The following is a 16,418-nucleotide window of genomic DNA, read 5'->3' on the forward strand; positions in this document are numbered from 1 at the left end:
TCTGTTGCCCAGGCTGGTCTCAAACTCCTGGCCTCAAGTGATCTGCCTGCCCTGGCCTCCCAAAGTGCTGGGATTACAGGCAGGAGCCACTACACCCAGCCAGTCTCTCAGATTTTAATATATGCCACACACAACACATAATGGTATGTTATGTATTCAAGCATTTTCTTCTACATTGTTTTTCTACCTAGATGTAATGTGATAGAATGTATATATAAAGCCCTAAGCTTAGTGTCTGGTCATACCAGTTGCTCAATAAATACCATCTTCCCTTTTTACAGGGCTGGTAATTTTTTCTCATATATATTAATTCCCAATCACCAATTCACTATCATGTCACTTCCTTTTCTTCCCTCGAAGCGTATGTTTAAATACATTTGCCCTCTCTGCATTTTGAACATTTGCATATTGCCCAGGCTGAAGTGTAGTGGCACGATCTCGGCTCACTGCAAGCTCCGCCTCTCGGGTTCATGCCATTCTCCTGCCTCAGCCCACCAGTAGCAAGGACTACAGACGCCCGCCACTACGCCAGCTAATTTTTTGTATTTTTTTTTTAGTACAGACGGGGTTTCACCGTGTTGGTCAGATGGTCTCGATCTCCTGACCTCGTGATCCACCCACCTTGGACTCCCAAAGTGCTGGGATTACAGGCGTGAGCCACCGTGCCCCGCCACAGATACTTTTTAGTTGCCATAAGCATAATCAAAATCATTTTGCAAATGGTAAACTTTTCATGTTCTGTATTCTTTCCCATGATTAAAGAAGTAAAAATTGGCCTGGGTTACATAAAGATGTCCTAAACCTCTGCAATCTGCCACATTATTTCTAAAAAGAAAAAAACAAGCTTCTGGACTAGATTGCTTTTTACTGAAATATTGATTTTTCTTCATTATTTTTAAACACTGTGAAGTTGAATTGTATAATTCACAAATGCCTATACAAAACTTTTTTCCATGTCCTCAATACCTTGTATCAGATTATTTATTTATGTTTCTCATGGTTTAGTTTCTTTTTCTTGTCTTCATTTTTCTGAAGGTAAAAGGGGATTTTTTCACCCTTTTCTGATCTGTAACTTGTTTTGTATTTGGATGATTGCCCTTCACAACAAATTTTATCTTCGAATTATTCTATTAAGTGAGAAGATAGCGGCCGGGCGGCCGGGCGCGGTGGCTCACACCTGTAATCCCAGCACTTTGGGAGGCTGAGGCCGGGGGATCACGAGGTCAGGAGATTGCGACCATCCTGGCTAACACAGTGAAACCTAGCCTCTACTAAAAATACAAAAAATTAGCTGGGCATGGTGGCGGGCGCCTATAGTCCCAGCTTACTTGGAGGCTGAGGCAGGAGAATGGCGTGAACCCGGGAGGCGGAGCTTGCAGTGAGCCGAGAACGCGCCGCTGCACTCCAGCCTGGGCGACAGGGCGAGACTCCATCTCAAAAAAAAAAAAAAAAGAAAAAGAAAAAGATAAATACTTCAAAATTAGATTTTAGGGTTCTTTTGAGGGCTGAGCTTGTGTGTGTGGGTTTCTCTTAGCCCCTTCATATAATGTGTTGGAACTTCTGTTTCTTTTTTTTAAATGTTTTCTTATGTTGAATTATTTTATTGCTGTTTGAAAAAAATTTGTTAAACTATGTTTATGGGTGTACTACCAATTTACATAGTAATACATTTTGCTGTTAACTTCATTCTTAGAATATGAAGTTTTTTGTAATTTAACTTCTTTAGGTATTTACCCTACAATTCTGATAACTTGAGAGAGAGAGAGGGATAATTGACGTTTTCACTTTCATTTTATAGTTACGATTTGGCTACCTTGTTCCTTCCCTTTATTATTATTTTATTTGTGTCTCCTAAAAGTGGGGACCTTTAATATAATGGTAGGTGCTTTATAGGCTGTCTTTTCCGTTATAAAATATGTTCATTTCACTTTTCCATTTTTAATATGACTAGATTTTCTTTAATTCATTTATATATATATATATATATATATATATATATATATATATATATTTTTTTTTTTTTTTAGACGGAATCTCGCTCTGTCACCCAGGCTGGAGTGCAGTGGCCGGATCTCAGCTCACTGCAAGCTCTGCCTCCCGGGTTTACGCCATTCTCCTGCCTCAGCCTCCCGAGTAGCTGGGACTACCGGCGTCCGCCACCTCGCCCGGCTAGTTTTCTGTATTTTTTAGTAGAGACAGGGTTTCACCGTGTTAACCAGGATGGTCTCGATCTCCTGACCTCGTGATCCGCCCGTCTCAGCCTCCCAAAGTGCTGGGATTACAGGCTTGAGCCACCGCGCCCGGCCAATTCATGATACATTTTTTAAGATTTTGGCCAGATTTGTCATTTTGGATTGTAGTTTCTTTTAACCTAACTGTTTTTGTTTGTTTGTTTATTTATTTATTTTTTGAGACAGGGTTGCACTGTGTTACCCAGGCTGGAGTGCAGTGATGCTATCTCAGCTCACTGCATCCTCTGCCTCCCAGGCTCAAGCAATCCTTCCACCTCAGCCACCCAAGTAGGTGGGACTACAGGTGCACACCACCATGCCCAACTAACTTTTCTATTTTTTGTGGAGACAGAGTTTGGTTTTACCATTTTGCCCAGGCTGGTCTCAAACTCCTGGGCTCAGTGGATCGTCTCACTTTGGCCTGGGAAGGTGCTGGGATTACAGGCATGAACCACTGCAGCTGGCTTATTAATTTCATTAATACCTTGCTTTTATCTCCATTCAACAAACTTTGGTATTACCATATATGAAATATTTTCGTGTGTATGTGTGCGTTTATATTTTTTAAATATGTGACTGAGTTTTTCCCCTTTTTCTTAGATTCCTAGACTGTTTCAATATTTTTTATACCTGTTGTCTACTCTGCAGCTAATGACACAGATAGCAGTATATGAGTTTTTCTTTTCTTTTCTTTTTTTAGACGGAGTCTCGCTTTGTTGCCCAGGCTGGAGTGCAGTGGCATGATCTTTTCTCACTGCAACCTCCACCTCCCAAGGTTCAAGCGATTCTTGTGCCTCAGCCTCCCGAGTAGCTGGGATTACAGGTGCCCACCAGTACATTCGGCTAATATTTTTTTGGATTTTTAGTAGAGACGGGGTTTCGCCATATTGGCCAGACTGGTTTTGAACTCCTAACCTCAAGTGATCCACCCACCTCGGCCTCCCAAAGTGTTAGGATCACAGGCATGAGCCACTGTGCCTGCTGATAATTTAATACACTTTATGTAAGTTAATTTTTTATGATAGTTATCTAGCTTTGCCGGACCAATTTTGTCAGTAAATTTAAAACATTAAAAAATTTTCAATCCTCCTAATTCAGTGTCTCTAATTTAGTAATTTAAGTTTTGATCCTTGTTTCATTCTATCATTCTTTTATTTAAAAAATTGTCATTGGCTTTTCTAAAAGTGAATCATGAATTGTGAAATAATTAACTTTAAAACAGCAAAGATACCTTTTAGAACCTCCATTTTTTATAAATTGCATTAACAAGTTATGCAGTGATGTGAAGATACAAACTAAGGTCATTAAGTTTTGCTTAATTTATAATTTATATTAACCTATTCATTGAAAAGGATTTGATAGTTTGTGATTAAAGCAAAACAGGCAAAGACCATTAAAAACAAAGACAGAAAATGAGCATAAATCACTTGAGAAATAATGAGCAGAATGAGGGAATGGGAAGAAATCTTTACACCAGTAATCTGAGGCAAGATAGTTTCTGTGTTTGAATATTAAATTTAGCTCTGAGCTTCCTGGCAAGCAAGAGAAAAAAGGAAACAGGTTGGGTTTTATAGTTATTGTCCAATAAAGAAAGCTTTTTCAGTTTTTCAGAAGAGAGAAACTTTTTCTGAGTCATAAGTTAGAAGAGGTTTGTTATGTGAATTCTTACATATGGAACATAATTTATATTTCCAATTTTGAAAATTATTGAATTTCTTCTGTTGCTCTCTTAGCCATCAGGTACCATTCTATGCAGTGTAATTATATTGGTCATATTAAGTTCATGTCCACTGTTGTCAAAAGTGGAAATACCATGGCTGGGGTGTGTTTATGTATTGCCTCTAGAGCTGTAGCCACTGACGAACAGGAAACTGAAAGCTAAAAGTTCAGGAAATGTATTGTATTTAGACTGTGGAAAAAATGTATATGATACTTTACTGAAAGCCGTGCTCTTTTGAAAACTGAAAAATTTATATATGTATTTAATTAGAGATGAATATTAAGGATTCTTATAATAATGCTGTCAGATGCTTAAATATGATAATAGATACAATATGTGCATTGTAGGCCAGGAACATTGTGCAATGCTAGAAAAAAAGGCAACAGATTATTGTATGTATTCAGCTATATTCTTTCAAGAAACAAAACAGCTGGCACATCAATTGAATTCCTCAAGGATGTCTTATTTCCAGAGAATTCCAGAGTTTTAGTTTTAGCTTAGTTCCAAGGAAGAGGAGGTCCCTGTTTTACAGGATAGCCTATTTCAGTCTTAAGGAGTTCTAATGGTTAACTTCTGTTTTCATACACTGAATTTAACTTTGTTTTCCTGTGATTTATTATTATATTCTATAGCTTTCTTAGAGTTGAGAAGAAAATGATTAATTGATCACACTTTTTTTGGAAAGTTAATTGCATCTCAAATGTTTTCTTAGGTATTGTTGCATTTTAGGTTCCTTATAAAATCCTTCCTACAGGAGTCTTTAGTTTTGAAGTTATAAAAAAAATTGTCAGAGGAAATGTGACTAATGTATATGCCTGTTTGAGCTGCATTTTCTTACTGTTTCTATACTTAGTATTTTAACAGGATGTGATTATAAGAATTGAACATTCCAATTCTTTAAGACAATCATGAAGTTCTAATAGCTTCTTAGAAATGGAAATTGTGTCATTATATATTGTTGTGTTATTGTTGTGCATTTTAACAAAAGAAATTATAGTCACACAAAATATTTAGGGGCCACATTAAGTGAAAATTCCATTTATTACAAAGGTTTTTAAAAGGATTTTTAGGTGTATTGCATGTCACTTACTTATAATCAATTTAATAGTTTCATTAAAATTAGTCTCTTTTCAAGATTGATTTTGGTTTTGGTCTGTTAGGGTCGTGTGTTTACCCCTGAACTGTTGTGGTAACCAAAGGGATAAAAAGCACTGACGGACAAAAAATGGGCACTGGGCCTAGCCTAAGAGGTGAGGAGCAGGGCTTCCCAGAGGAAAGTCCCAGGATGCTGTTTCGCATAAAGGGGAATGGGCTCTGGGCTGACACAAGGAGTCTCAGCAAGGCCAGACCATAAAGGGCCAGGTATAGTGGGAAGAAGAGTTGGATTTTATGCAGTAGCTGATCTGTTGTTGCCATAGGGGATTCTTTTTGAATAATAACTGTTACTTTCTTACTGTGTTACATACTCATTGTAGAAAAATTAAATTAGTGAAGAAAATAAAATAAAAATGTCCTATAATTTTTTTCCCTTTTTGAATGTTCTTAGCTAATTTTTGAATGTTCTTCCCTTAAACTTCATTTAACATTTAGGTTACTTTCTTTTCAAAACAGAGTCTTTTTTCTTTTTTTTTTTTTTGAGACGGAGTCTTGCTCTGTCGCCCAGGCTGGGGTGCAGTGGCCGGATCTCAGCTCACTGCAAGCTCCACCTCCCGGGTTTACGCCATTCTCCTGCCTCAGCCTCCCGAGTAGCTGGGACTACAGGCGCCCGCCACCTTGCCCGGCTAGTTTTTTGTATTTTTTAGTAGAGATGGGGTTTCACCGTGTTAGCCAGGATGGTCTCGATCTCCTGACCTCGTGATCCACCCGTCTCGGCCTCCCAGAGTGCTGGGATTACAGGCTTGAGCCACCGCGCCCGGCCTCAAAACAGAGTCTTACTCTGTCACCCAGGCAGGAGTGCAGTGGCGGGATCTCAGCTCACTGCAACATCTGCCTCCTGAGTTCAAGTGATTCTCCTGCCTCAGCCTCCTGAGTAGCTGGAATTACAGGCGCCCGCCACCATGCCTGACTGATTTTTATGTTTTTAGTAGAGATGGGGTTTCACCATGTTGGCCAGGCTGATCTCAAATTCTTGACCTCAGGTGATCCACCTGCCTCGGCCTCCCAAAGTGTTGGGATTGTAGGCATGAGCCACTGTGCCCAGCCAACTAGGTTACTTCTTGTTTATTTGAAAGAGTGCTTGTTGAGTTGTTCTTTCCACAGATTATGCTTCTAATAACTTTAAAAATTAATTATGGAGGAAATGGGTTAATCATTTTAAGGATTCTTTTTTGTTGATATAATGATTCTATTAATTAATATTTGTCTTATGGGAGCCATAAGCATAATAGGCATAATGAGAGCACACACTTGTAAGTCAGAGTGGTTCTTACAGGGGAGACAGGAAAAATGGAGTCCAAAAGGCCTTTCTGTAAGTTCCTTGGGAGCAGGGACTAGGTCTTTCTTGTTCACCATTGTGTCAGGCACAATGCTTGACGCATAGTAAGTGTTCCATAAATAGTTGAATGAATGGATGAGTTTCTCATTAAGCACTTTTAGTAGCTCATATTTCTTGTACTATGGATAATCAAGTTCAATTATATTCATCTAAGGTTAAGAGCCTTTGCTGTACTCAGTTTTCTTTATTAATGTAAATTTAATAAACTGATTATTTTTTTAAAAGGCATGCATGTATGTATGCACACACACACACACACACACACACAAAACAAGTGAAAATTTATTGTTTCTTCCCCTGAGCCCCATTCTCCAGAATTAGCTACTATTAATGGCTTACTATATTTTTTTCTAGGTATTTTCTCTTCATATACATTTTCTTTTCTTTTTTCATTTTCTTTTTCTTTTTCTTTGAGACAGAGTCTCGCTCTGTCTCCCAGGCTGGAGTGCAGTGGTGCGATCTCGGCTTACTGCAACCTCCGCCTCCTGAGTTCAAGGGATTCTCCTGCCTCAGCCTCCCGAGTAGCTGGGATTATAGGCGCCCGCCACCATGCCCAGCTAATTTTTGTATTTGTAGCAGAGACGGGGTTTCACTGTGTTGGCCAGGATGGTCTTGATCTCTTGACCTCGTGATCCATCTGCTTCAGCCTCCCAAAGTGTTGGGATTACAGGCGTGAGCCACCGCGCCCAGCCTTCATATACATTTTCTTTACACAAATAGAATATTTATATTCTGTTCTATAAATAGCTTTTTTCCCCCTTCATGGCATTCTTAAACTTTCCATATCAGTTTATTTGTAACTGTGTCTTAATTTTTAATTGTATAATATTCCATTGTAGAGATGTATAATAGAAGTCTATTAAGGAAATCCACTCCCTCCCCCCCCTTTTTTTAAAACTATAATAGTAGTGTTTCTGCATGTATTTTTGCTTGCTTCTGTGAGAATATCTGCAGGTTATTTCCTGGAAGTGGTATTGCTGGGCTAAAGGATATTTGCACATAAACTTTCAGTAGATATTGGGAAATTTGCCCTTAAAAATATTCTACTAATTTGTACTCTTACTAAAGATATGAAGTGTTATTTTTCTGATAACTGTACACACTTTCATTTTGTGGATTAGAAGGAATAAACTTCTGAAAATGAATCCTTGTCATGGTAACTTGAGATGTTCAGAAGATGATAGATTAGGTAATATATATGTTCCTTGGCTTATGGTGGTTTTACCTCCTGATAAACTCATTGTAAATAGAAAATATCACAAGTTGAAAATGCATTTAATGTACCTAACCTACTGAACATCATAACCTACCTTACACGTGCTCAGAACACTTAAAAATTAGCCTACAGTTGGGCAAAACCATCTAATAGAATGCCTATTTTATAATGTGTTGAATGTCTCACATAATTTATTGAAAACTGAAAGGGAAAAACAGAATAGTCGTGTGGGTGCTTGGAGTACTGTTTCTACTGAATGTGTATCGCCTTCTCACCATCATAAAGTTGAAACTCGTAACCCAAACCATAAGTTGGGGACTATCTATAGTTCCATTGCCTTATGTGATCTGTTGAAGTTAGGTGGAAGATGTTGTACTATGACCTCCACAGACCCATAGTGTGCTTTGTACAGATTCAGATGTGGAAGATCAGAATGTTGGGTTTCTAGGTTTTTATCTTTTTAGAATGTTTAAGATAAACATTTACACCCGGTGCGGTGGCTGATGCTTATAATCCCAGCACTTTGGGAGGCTGAGGGGGGCGGATCGTGAAGTCAAGAGATTGAGACCATTCTGGCGAACATGGTGAAACCCCATCTCTACTAAAAATACAAAAAAAATTAGCTGGGCATGGCGGCTTGCGCCTGTAGTCCCAGCTACTTGGGAGGCTGAGACAGGAGAATTGCTTGAACCTGGGAGGCGGAGGTTGCAGTAAGCTGAGGTTGCACCGCTGCACTCCAGCTTGGTGACAGAGCGAGACTCCTCTAAAAAAAAAAAAAAAAGATGGCCGGGCGCGGTGGCTCAAGCCTGTAATCCCAGCACTTTGGGAGGCCGAGACGGGCGGATCACGAGGTCGGGAGATCGAGACCACCCTGGCTAACACGGTGAAACCCCATCTCTACTAAAAAAATACAAAAAACTAGCCGGGCGAGGTGGCGGCGCCTGTGGTCCCAGCTACTCGGGAGGCTGAGGCAGGAGAATGGCGGGAACCCGGGAGGCGGAGCTTGCAGTGAGCTGAGATCCGGCCACTGCACTCCAGCCTGGGAGACAGAGCGAGACTCCGTCTCAAAAAAAAAAAAAAAAAAGATGAACATTTACTAGTAACGTTCTAAAGGAGCGGAAGACCCTGAGTGCTGGTTTGAGAAGTTTAGATTTGTTGTGCTGGGGCACTATTTAAGGTCTGCAAATTAGTGAGTAATATGGTGGGTGTGCTGTCAGAAAGCCTTCACTAGCAGTGTATACAGAATGAGTGGGAGTGAGTGAGCCGTCTGGAGGTAGGCAGGTCCTCTGGAGAACTATAGTAATTCACGAAGGAAAGGAAGAAAACGCAAAATGTGGTGATAGCTATGGAGCCGAAAGTAAGATAAGAAACACAGTGAATAGTTGGCAGGTCCTATTGATTAAGTGGAGAAAAATTATACTGAAGTTGCAAACCTAGGAGAATGGTCAGATAATACAGATTATGAAGTAAATGGACAAGGGACCAATTTTGAAAAAGTTAATTTTCCTTAAAAACATCAGGAAATAAAAGGGTCCTGAAGTGAGAGAAATCAAAGATTGGAGAAGGAAAGAGGGAGAAATTATGCCACTTTTAATTTCAGCTACTACCTCTATTAGGATTTGGGAGTTATACTAATAGAGGTAGTAGTTGAAATTAAGAGTGGATGAGTTCTGGTATGAAGTGGTTGATGGGAACAGCTGTTGATTGAGAACTACATTTTAAGGAGAGGATATTGATAGTAATGGGAGATGGGATGAAAGAATGCCCAGGCAGAGAGGAAATTTAATAATTTCAGGAGTGGGGAAAGAATAAAGAGAAATGTTACTGCGGCCTACCTTTCATTCTTTTACTGTGCATATGATATTATATTTGCTGGATGTTTTCCTGTAGATACCACATTGTTCTTCCTCCGGGAGTGGCATGTCAGAAAATTTTGATGATTATTTTAAAGATGTTGAGTTTTATTCCTGAAATTGAATGTGGTACCTGAAAAAGGGTCTTGGGAAAGTAGTTTTTGGTGTCATATGCTGTGTTCCTTTTAGTTCATAAAATATTTTCATCTTGTTTGAATATCTGTGGGTCTAAAAAAAAATGGCTAATTTTTGGGTAGGTAAAAGTCCAGATACTTTGTACATTTTAATTGATTATTTAAAAAATATTCCCGGCATTTAAAACCTGGCAAATACAAATTATAAGAATCACCATCTTTTTAGAAGGACATACTATGAATTCAGAGTTTTTGCTGGCTTAGTGCTTGTCAGCATGGAGCCTGTTCACAGGAAATGCTTTAGAATCAGAGTCAGGGACCTGTGACACTACGGGGGAGTCAGTATGTAAAATAGTTAGAGTGCAAGCTCCGGAGTCATTCTCCCTGGTTCCACTGTTCACTAGCAGTATATCCATGGATAGATTTACTGAGCTCGTCCCTTCGATTTGCTGTCCGGACGTGGCAGTAATAACAATCTCAATGTCACATTTTTATTGAAGGGATCCATCATAGAGCTTATATTCTAGTAAGGAGAAACAGGCAGTATACAAATGCTATAAATACACTGGAGGAAAACATAGTGGGGCTGATTATAGTCGATTTTTGCTTTTTTATTTCTGGTAACAGTAAAAGCAACTCTGATGAGAAAAGGTTTGAACATGAAGGCAGACCTGAAGGGAGTAAGGGGCGAGCTCTGCAGCTATCCAGGGAAGAGTTCCAGGTAGAGGGGAGAGCAAGTGCAAAGGCCCTGAGGAAAGGGCACATGGGAGGAGGCAGCAAGAAGGCCACTGTAGCCAGAGCAGTGAGTGAGGGGAGAAGGAGAAATAATTTCAGAGATAGCCAATGATCAGCATATATAGGGTATTAAGCATAAGAAGGACTTTGGGTTTTACCTGTGTAAGATGGGAAACTATTGGAGTTCCAGAGTAATTTTTTTCTTAAAGCTAGTCTGCTTGTCACTTCTTTTCTTAAAAATGCCTCAGTTCCCTGTTGCCTTTGGAATAATGTTCACATACTTTATTTTGGCACACAAGGTCCTTCACAGTCAGGCCTCTGCTTGTTTATTTAGCATCATCTGCTTCTTTCCCACATGTACCCTTCACTTCAGCCAAATGGGATCACATGAAGCTCCCTGGATGGGTCATGATGCTTTGTGTCTTCGTGTCTTTCTGTACAGTTTGCCCTGTGAGAAGCCCTCCCCCTCAGCTCATATGGTGACTGGCTCTGTTTTAGACGGTCCTCTTTGTGCTCTTGCTCTCTCATCACTTCTGCCCCGAGCCACTTTGTACTTAAGCTGCTTAGGCTTGAAGCGTGCTGTGTTCTTCTACCAGCCTTGATTTTACTCTTGCCACACCCTTGCCGGTTGAAAGTATGCCCATCCTTTGAGGACCAGCTCAGACACTGCCATCTTCTGCCTCCTTTGGACCCTCAGAAACACTTTGTAGCTCTCTTCTACTTAATCATAATTATTTGGAATTAAAATGTTTCTTTGCCTTCACAAAAAATCCTTGGGCTAACTTATTTCAGTTTTCTGTGTAGCCTCTAGAAGAGGGTCTTACAGACATTTCATATTCAGTAGGTATTCATGGTGTGTAGGATTCACAGGATAATTAGAAAACTATTGGCTTTTAAACAACTAAGGGCCAAAAGCAGCAAAAATGAATGCACAGTTGAAATGAGATTCCTATTAACAAAACAAATTTACTGTAATTATGATAGCTAGGTAATCCTTGTTCTCTTATATATTTCTATATACTTACTAGTGGCACCAAATATTAGTATACCCAGTTTGAGATATAGTTTGTTGAAATATATTTGGACACAGCCAGGTGTGATGGCTCACACCTGTAATCCCAGCACTTTGGGAGGCTGAGGTGGGAGGATCACTTGAGCCCAGGAGTTCAGGAACAGCCTGGGCAACATAGTGCAACCTCGTCTCTACAAAAAAAAAATAAAAAATTAACTGGGTGTGGTTGTGCATGTCTCTAATCCCAGCTACTCAGAAGGCTGAGGTGGGAGGATCATTTGAGCCTGGGAAATTGAGGCTGTAGTGAGCCTTGACTGTGACACTGTACTCCAGCCTGAGCAACAGAGCGAAACTCTGTCTCAAAAAAAAAAAAAAAAAATCAGACGTGTAAATGCTCATGGTTTCTGACGAGGTCATACCACTTCTGGAAATCTTCTCAAGAAAATAATACAAACTAGCCAGCCACAGTGGCTTTTGCATGTAAATCTCAGCAACTTAGGAGACTGAGGCAGGAGGATCACTTGAGCCCAAGAATTTGAGATCAGCCTGGGCAACATAGCAAGACCTTGTCTCTCTAAAAAAAAAAAAAAAAATTAAAAAAAAGAGAAAGTAACACAAACTAAATGATAATTACAACATCTACTGCTACTAATGTTGAAAGTTTACCATGTAACAGGCACTGTAAAAAGTCCTTTATGTGCATTACTTTAGTCCTCACAATCCCAAGAGACGTTGGTAAATGATAGCCTTGTGTTTTAGACAGGGAAACCGTGGCACAGAGAAGGTGAGTGGCTTGCACAACACCATACCGCTGCCGTGTTGTCAAGCTGACATTCTCTCACTCAAGCAGACTGTGTTCAAGAAGCCATACTTTTTTTTTTTTTTTTTTTTTTTTTGAGACGGAGTTTTGCTCTTGTTGCCCAGGCTGGAGTGTGCAATGGCTCGATCTCTGCTCACTGCAACTGCCACCCGGTTTCAAGAGATTCTCCTGCCTTAGCCTCCTGAGTAGCTGGGATTACAGACATCTGCCACCATGCCCAGCTAATTTTTGTATTTTTAGTAGAGACGGGGTTTCACCATGTTGGTCGGGCTAGTCTTGAACTCGTGACCTCAGGTGATCTGCCTGCTTCAGCCTCCCAAAGTGCCTGGGATCAGGCATGAGTCACCACGCCCAGCCAAGAAGCCATACTTTCAGTTACGTATGATAAAAGCTTAGGCACAAAAATGTTCATAGCAGTGTTACAGAGAGAATTTGCCTATTCTGAACCTTTCGTATAAATGGGATCGTATAATGTATGGCCTTTCATGATTGGCTGCTTTCAAGTGAAATTAATAGTTGTAAATATGCACCTAATAACAGAGCTTCAAGATATATGAATCAGAAACTGACAGAACTGAAAGGACAAATAGATCTAAAATTATAGTTGGAGATTTCAATACCTCGCCTCTCTCAATAATTGATAGAACAAGTAGACAAAAAATAATTTAGAAGATCTGAACTACATTATCAACTAACCTAATTGACATTTACATAGTATTCTACCCAATACAAGCAGAATACACATTCCTTTCAGTTACACACAGGACATTTACTAAGATAGATCGTATTTTTGTTCGCAAAATAGTGTCAGTGTTAGCCAGGTGCGGTGGCTCACGCCTGTAATCCCAGCATTTAGAAGGCCGAGGCAGGCGGATCACCTGAGGTTGGGCATTTGAGACCAGTCTGACCAACATGGAGAAACCCCGTCTCTACTAAAAATACAAAATCAGCTGGGCGTGGTGGTGCATGCCTATAATCCCAGCTACTTGGGAGGCTGAGGCAGGAGAATCTCTTGAACCTGGGAGACAGAGGTTGGGGTGAGCCGAGATTGCTTCATTGCACTCCAGCCTGGGCAACAAGAGCAAAACTTGGTCTCAAAAAAACCAAAAAACCGTCAATGCGTATAAAGTGACTTAGATCATAAAGTACGTATGCTGACCAAAAGGGAATTAAAAGTCAATAACAGAAAGATACTTGGAAAATTACTAAATATTTAGAAACTAATATGTTCCTAAGAAGCCCACAGGTCAAAGAAGAATATCAAAGATGAATTTAGAAAGTATTTTGTACTTAATGAAAATCATATCAGAATATGTGGGTTGTGTTTAATTCTAATGTTACAGGAGAATTCATAGCTCTAAATGCCTGTATTGGGTAAGAAGTAAAATCACAAATCGGTGTTCTCAGCTTTCACCTTAAGAAATTAGAAAAAGAAGAGAAAATTAAACTCAAAGTAAACAGAGGAAAAGAGTTAAGGATAAAAGCCAAAATTAGTGGAATAGAAAAAAAGAAAACTGGTAAGACAAAGTCAGTGAAATCAAAAGCTGTTCTTTGACAACAATGAAATTAATAAAACTCTAACCTGACTAATCAGGAAACAGAGAAAAGATGTCAATTACCAATATCAAGAATGAAAGAATTGCTAACAAAGCTCAGATTCTATAATTATTAAAAGGATACATAAGAGAATAATATGAATTACTTTATAGCAATACATTAGACAGCTAGATGAAATGTGCAAATTCCTTGAAAGATACAAAATACCTAAGCTCGGCCGGGCGCGGTGGCTCAAGCCTGTAATCCCAGCACTTTGGGAGGCCGAGGCGGGTGGATCACGAAGTCAGGAGATCGAGACCATCCTGGCTAACATGGTGAAACCCCGTCTCTACTAAAAATACAAAAAACTAGCCGGGCGTGGTGGCGGACGCCTGTAGTCCCAGCTACTCGGAGGCTGAGGCAGGAGAATGGCGTGAACCCGGGAGGCGGAGCTTGCAGTGAGCCGAGATCGCGCCACTGCACTCCAGCCTGGGCGACACAGCGAGACTCCGTCTCAAAAAAAAAAAACAAAAAAAAAAAACAAAAACAAAAAAAAACAAAACAAAACAAAAAAAATACCTAAGCTCACTGAAGAAGAAACAACCTGAAGGCCGGGCGCGGTGGCTCAAGCCTCTAATCCCAGCACTTTGGGTGGCCGAGACGGGCGGATCACGAGGTCAGGAGATCGAGACCATCCTGGCTAACACAGTGAAACTCCGTCTCTACTAAAAAATACAAAAAACTAGCTGGGCGAGTTGGCGGGCACCTGTAGTCCCAGCTACTCGGGAGGCTGAGGCAGGAGAATGGCGTGAACCCGGGAGGCGGAGCTTGCAGTGAGCTGAGATCGCGCCACTGCACTCCAGCCTGGGCGACAGAGCGAGACTCCGTCTCAAAAAAAAACAAAACAAAACAAAAAAAATAAACAACCTGAAAAGTCCTATATCTATGAAAGAAATTGAATTAGGCCGGGCGTGGTAGCTCACGCCTGTAATCCCAGCACTTTGGGAGGCTGAGGCGGGCGGATCACTTGAAGTTGGGAGTTCGAGACCAGCCTGACCAACATGGAGAAACCCTGTCTCTACTAAAAGTACAAAATTAGCTGAGTGTGGTGGCGTATGCCTGTAATCCCAGCTACTCCAGAGGCTGAGGCAGGAGAATCGCTTGAACCCAGGAGGCGGAGGTTGCAGTAAGCCAAGATTGCGCCACTGCACTCCAACCTAGGCAACAGGAGTGAAACTCAGTCTTGAAAAAAAAAAAAAATTGAATTCCCACAAAGAAAACTGTAGGCCTACGTGGTATTCCTGATTCTACCAAACATTTTAGGAAGTCATAATACCAATTTTACACAAACTCCTCCATAAAATTGATAGAGACTGAATATTTCATAAGTCAGTCTGTGATACTGGTACTACCAAATGGCAAACTAGACAAATCTAATCTAACAAAATTAGACAAATCATTACAAGGAAAGAAAATTATAGATCAATATCCCTCATGAACATAGTTGCAATTTTTATTTATGTATTTATGTATTTATTTATTATTTATTTATTTATTTTTTCCTGCGTCTCGCTCTGTTGCCCAGGCTGGAGTGTGGTGGTGTGATCATGGCTCACTGCAACCTCCACCTCCTGGGCTCAAGCCGTCTTCTCACCTCAGCCTCCTGAGTAGCTGGGACTACAGTTGCGTGCCATCATGCTCAGCTAATTTTTTTATTTTTGGTAGAGATGGGGTTTTACTATGTTGCCCAGATTGGTCTCAAACTCCTGGGCTCAAGCAATCCACCCGCCTTAGCCTCCCAAAATGCTGGGATTGCAAGTGTGAGCCACCGCACCCAGCAGCAAATTTTTAACAAAATTTTAGTAAATTGAATCCAATAACATATAAAAACAATAAAATACAATGACCAAATAGGGTTTATTCCAGGTATCCAAGGTTGGTTTAACATTTGAAAACCAATGTCGTGTACCACATTAGCAACAGAAAGCACATGATCAGCTCAATAGATGCAGAAAAAGCATTTAACAAAATTTAGCATGCCTTGCTGATAAAAACTCAGCAAATTAGGAAAAGAAGGGAATTTCCCAATCTGATAAAGGGCATCTGTGAAAAACTAATAGCTGAAATCATAGTTAATGCTGAAAGACCGAATGCCTTCCCTATATAATATTTAGAACAAGTCAAGATATCTGCTATTCCCAATTGTATTCAGCATTATTCTGGAGATTCTAGCTAGTGCAATAGGATAAGAACAAGTATTCCAGATTGGAAAGGCAGAAGTAAAATTCTCTTTATTCACAGATGACATGATTGCCTATGATTTCTACAAAAATGCTATTAGAACAATTAAATATGCTTAACAAAGTTACAGGATACAAGATCAATATAGAAAAGTCAATTGTATCTATATACTAACAAATGAACAATCAGGAGTTGGAATTTAAAAATAATATTGACAGTAGAAAAAGATACTAAATGTCTAATGATGAATTTCACAAAAAAAAATGCAAGATCTTTTCTAACTGCAAGCTTATGAAACGTTGAGAAAAAGAAAATCTAAATAAACGGACAGATACTGCTGCGTTCAAGGATTGGAAGACTCAATATTGTCATCAGTTTTCCCCATAGATAATAGAAAGTTTAGAAAGTGATGGCTGGTTTTAATTC

At 39.9% G+C, this 16,418-nt stretch overlaps 1 protein-coding gene and 2 long non-coding RNA genes across 11 annotated transcripts in view; 1 reads left to right on the forward strand and 2 right to left on the reverse strand.

The window, feature by feature from the left end:
• Window positions 1–16,418, forward strand: part of FKBP5 (FKBP prolyl isomerase 5) — a 162,384-nt gene that overhangs the window by 57,093 nt on the left and 88,873 nt on the right. For 3 of the 9 annotated variants that reach the window (XM_078000281.1, XM_078000280.1, XM_078000275.1), the window contains one exon: window positions 2,932–3,054. The exons of the other annotated variants lie outside the window; for them this stretch is intronic. The gene's annotated coding sequence lies outside the window, so the exon portion shown is untranslated. The remainder of the gene's footprint in view (window positions 1–2,931; window positions 3,055–16,418) is intronic. 9 annotated transcript variants of the gene reach the window in all.
• On the reverse strand, window positions 11,522–15,011 carry LOC144340447 (uncharacterized). Its single transcript, XR_013416555.1, has 2 exons — window positions 14,958–15,011; window positions 11,522–12,037 (listed from the first exon to the last, which is right to left on the reverse strand). It is a non-coding gene; the product is annotated as an uncharacterized LOC144340447 (long non-coding RNA).
• Window positions 13,288–14,678, reverse strand: LOC144340405 (uncharacterized). Its single transcript, XR_013416510.1, has 2 exons — window positions 14,331–14,678; window positions 13,288–13,979 (listed from the first exon to the last, which is right to left on the reverse strand). It is a non-coding gene; the product is annotated as an uncharacterized LOC144340405 (long non-coding RNA).

This window comes from Macaca mulatta, chromosome 4, assembly GCF_049350105.2.
Source record: "Macaca mulatta isolate MMU2019108-1 chromosome 4, T2T-MMU8v2.0, whole genome shotgun sequence".
NCBI lineage: Eukaryota > Metazoa > Chordata > Mammalia > Primates > Cercopithecidae > Macaca > Macaca mulatta.